Source organism: Jaculus jaculus, chromosome 18, assembly GCF_020740685.1.
Source record: "Jaculus jaculus isolate mJacJac1 chromosome 18, mJacJac1.mat.Y.cur, whole genome shotgun sequence".
NCBI classification, from domain to species: Eukaryota; Metazoa; Chordata; class Mammalia; order Rodentia; family Dipodidae; genus Jaculus; species Jaculus jaculus.
The window spans coordinates 35667004-35671462 of NC_059119.1; the positions used below are offsets into that span (position 1 = coordinate 35667004).

General features: G+C 47.1%; 1 pseudogene; it reads left to right on the forward strand.

Annotated features, from left to right (window-relative positions):
* Positions 1-3136: 3136 nt before the first annotated feature.
* LOC101595891 lies at positions 3137-4459 on the forward strand (annotated as a pseudogene).

Genomic DNA, 4459 nt, shown 5'->3' on the forward strand with positions numbered 1-4459 from the left:
TGGCCTTAAACTCACAATAACCCTCCTTCCTTAGCCTCTCAACCTTCTAAATTCTGGGATTCCAAGTGTGAGCCACCTCACCTGGTTTGTTTTAGATTTTTTTTGGAGGGGCTGGTTTTCAAGGTAGACTACATAGCCCACTATGTAGTCTCTGGGTTGTCTCAGACTCACAGATATCCTCCTCCCTCTGCCTCCCAAGTGCTGGAGTTTAGTGTGTGCCACCAGGCCGTGCTGTTTTTTAATTAAGTAGGAGCTTGTATGGACACATATGTTACTATGTTATTCCCCTCCTCCCTGCCCCCATTCGGCTGAGGGTTCCCCTCAGTGGGATTGCTGGGATTCCTCCTGAGGTTGCAGGTTATGAGATGTGTGAACCTTGGGAGCAAAGCCTCCACCCGTTCCCTTCCACCCTGTGGCTCTTGCAATCCTTCTGCCTCACTTCCGCCAAATGCCCTGAGCTGTGCTTCAAGTCTACTTTAGTGTTGGGCTCTCATCAGGTTCAGGATTTCTGCTTTGGTGCATTTTTAGTATCCTCAGTGTCTGTCTCCAGGACCCAGGCGCTGATTGACAGATTGGCTTTAGTGTGTTTTTTTTTTAATTTACTTATTTATTTATTTGAGAGAGAGACAGAATTGGCGTGACAGGGCCTCCAGACACTGTAAATAACGCTACCTTGTGCATCTGGCTTAAGGCTTCGAAGGCAAGTGCCTTAATCGCTAAGCCATATCTCCAGCACTTGTTTCTTTTTTTTTTTATTTAATTTTTTTCTTTGTTTTGATTTGTTTTGTTTTTCGAGGTAGGGTCTCACTCTAGCTCAGGCTGACCTGGAATTCACTATGTAGTCTCAGGGCAACCTCAAACTCATGGTGATACTCCTACCTCTGCCTCCCTAGTGCTGGGATTAAAGGCGTGCGACACATACAGGGCACAATTTAAATTTTTTGATTTACTTACTTATTAATCTAAGAGAGAGAGGGGAGAGAATGGGTGTGCCAAGGCTTTCAGCACCAACCTTGTGCATCTGACCTACATGGGATCTGGGGAATAGAACCTGGGTCCTTTGGCTTTGCAAACAGATGCCTTAACTGCTAAGCCATCTCCCCTTTTAATTTTTTTTAATATTTTATTTTTATTTATTTATTTGAGAGAAGGAAAGAGAGAGAGAGAATGGGTACTCCAGGTCTTCTAGCCACTGCAAACAAACTCCAGATGCATGTGCCACCTTGTGAATCTGGCTTACATGGGTCCTGGGCAATTGAACTGAGGTCCTTTGGCTTTTCAGGCAGGTGCCTTAACCGCTAAGCCATCTCTCCAGCCCCGCCTTTTAATTCTTTTTTTTGAGGTATGGTCTCACTCTTGCCCAGGCTGGCCAGGAACTCACTCTGAAGCCCAGACTGACCTCGAACTCATGAGGAGCCTTCTACCTCACTCTCCCAAATGCTGGGATTAAAGGCGTGTATACCATACCTGGCTTTTTTTGTTTTCTCTCTTTCTTTTTCTTTCTTTTTTTTTTTTTTTTTTTTTTTTTTGGTGGGGGGGGGGAGTGTTTCAAGATAGGGTCTCACTCTACCTCAAAACAAACAAACAAAAATAAAATAAAAAAGCATTTTTAGGGGTTGGAGAGATGGTCCAGCCATTAATGAGCTAGCCTGCAAAGTCTAATGACCTGGGTTAAATTCCCACATAAAGCCAGATGCACAAAATGATGCATGCATCTAGAGCTCACTTACAGGGTCTGGAGACTCTTGACACGCCCAATCTCTCTCTATCTTTCTTTCTCTCGTTTTTTTTTTTTTTTTTTTTTTTTTTTGATATAGGGTCTCACTTTAGCCCAGGCTGACCTGGAATTTACTATGGAGTCTCAGGGTAGCCCCAAACTCACAGGGATCCTCCTACCTCTGCCTCCTGAGTGCTGGGATTAAAGGCATGTGCCACCACTCCTGTACCTTTCTCTTCTTGCAAATAAATTTTTTTAAGTAAAGGATGGGCTGGGGAGATGGCTCAGAGATTAAGGCACTTGCTTGCAAAGCCTAAGAACCCAGGTTCAATTCCCCAGAACCCATGTAAGCCAGATGCACATGGTGGTACATGCATCTGGAGTTCATTTGCAGTGGCTAGAGGCCCTAGGCATGCTCCTTCTCTCCCTCTCTCTCTTAAATTAATAAATAAATTACAAGTATTTTTATTTATTTGTTTGCAAGAGAAAGAGTATAGGCATGACAGGTCCTCTTGCTACAGCAAAGGAACTCCCGATGTATGTGCAACTTTGTGAATGTGGCTTTACGTGGGTTCTGGGGATCCAAACCCAGGCCTACAGGGAAACGCTTGTAATTTTTGGACCACCTCTCCAGCCAATCTTTCTTTTCCATCAAGTCTCATGGAGTCCAGGTTGACCTGGAAGTCACTATTTAGGCCTTGACCTTCTGCTACTCCTGCTTCTTTCACCTCTTGAGTGCTGGGATTATAGGTGCTCAGTACAATGCCTAGTTATGTTGTGCTGGAGATTGAGTCCAGGTGTGCAAGCATGCTAGATGCTAGAGCGTGCTAACAGTGGAGGTGCATCCTCAGCCCATGGTTTTGAATACGTTGAAAGTTGTTTTGTTTGTTTTTGTTTTTCGAGGTAGGGTCTTGCTGTAGCGCAGGCTGACCTGGAATACACAGTGTAGTCTCAGGGTGGCCTCAAACTCACAGCGATCCTCCTATCTCTGCCTCCTGGGTGCTGGGATTAAAGGCGTGCGCCGCCACACCCGGCCTATATTGAAAGTGTTGAGGAGGACAATCAATAAGCAGCCTTCCAGGCTGGAGCCAGTCCTCGCCTTGGGCCTCCCAGCGCCAGGCTGGGGCTCGGCGGCGCCTGGAACGCGGGCGGAGCTTGCACCATTGGTCTTTGTCTCCACATGATGCCTGACGTTCAGTTGATGTTGAATGAACTTGAAGAGACACGCAGGCAATTAATTTGGAGAAGAGGGTCGAAACCAGATTGTGAATTTTGTTGAATGGGAAAATGTCTTTGGTCCTTCAGTTTGCTAACACACATTTTTCAAAGTGGTCTTAGTTTACTTTTATGTAAATAACTGCCTCAACTTCATAGTTCTCACTATAGAAACCTATAATCTACAATTGCCAGAGATTTAAACACTCTAAACAGAGATTTACCTGAAAGTACATCCCTTCTGATTCCAAAATGTTGAGATACTGGGGAGAGATACCGATGTCATCAAGCCAGACCAACAGAAGTTCTTTTGATCTGCTTCCACGGGAGTTCCGCCTGGTGGCAGTCCACGGCCCACCTCTGCATCGGCCTTCAGCCAGTAAGCCCAAGCCCCCCACTATGCTAGACATCCCCTCGGAGCCACGCAGCCTTATCATCCATACCATTCAGTTGATCCGGCACAACCGACGTCTTCACAACCTCATTGCCACAGCCCAAGCCCAGAGTCAACAGCTCAACAGCAGACAGAAGGTGTAAAGACTGAAGAGAGTGATCCTCTTCCCTCTTGCCCTGGGTCACCTCCTCTCCCTGATGACCTTCTACCTTTAGATTGTAAGAATCCCAACGCACCATTCCAGGTCCGGCACAGTGACCCCAAGAGTGACTTTTATCGCGGGGAAGGAGAACCTGTGACGGAACTGAGCTGGCACTCCTGCCGACAGCTGCTGTACCAGGCAGTGACTACAATCCTAGCCCACGCAGGCTTTGAGTATGCTAATGAGAATGTCCTAGAGACCCTCACTGATGTGGCACATGAGTACTGCCTTAAGTTCACCAAGTTGCTGCGCTTTGCTGTGGACCGGGAGGCTCTGCTGGGGCAGACTCCATTCCCTGATGTTATGGAGCAGGTATTCCATGAAGTGGGAATTGGCAGTGTGCTCTCTCTCCAGAAGTTTTGGCAGCACTGCATCAAGGACTGTCACATGTATATGCTGCAGATTAGTAAGCAGCTCTCTGAAGAATATGAAAGAATTGTCAACCCTGAGAAATCCACAGAGGACACTAAACCTGTGAAGATCAAAGAGGAACCTGTGAGTGACATCACATTTCCCGTCAGTGAGGAACTGGAAGCTGACCTCGCTTCTGGAGATCAGTCCCTGCCCATGGCCGTCCTTGGGTCTCAGAGTGAGCACTTTCCATCTAACCTGGAGGTGGAAGCATCACCACAGGCTTCAAGTGCAGAGGTAAACGCTTCTCCTCTTTGGAACCTGGCCCATGTGAAAATGGAGCCTCAAGAAAGCGAAGAAGGCAATGTGTCTGGGAATGGCGTGCTGGGCAGTGATGTCTTTGAGGAACCCATGTCGGGCATGAGTGAAGCTGGTATCCCTCAGAGCCCCGATGACTCAGACAGCAGCTATGGCTCCCCCTCCCCTGACAGTCTCATGGGGTCCTCCCCTGTCTTCAACCAACGCTACAAGAAGAAGAAGAGGAAAATTTAACTGCAAATGGATATTTTTGGTCCAGACC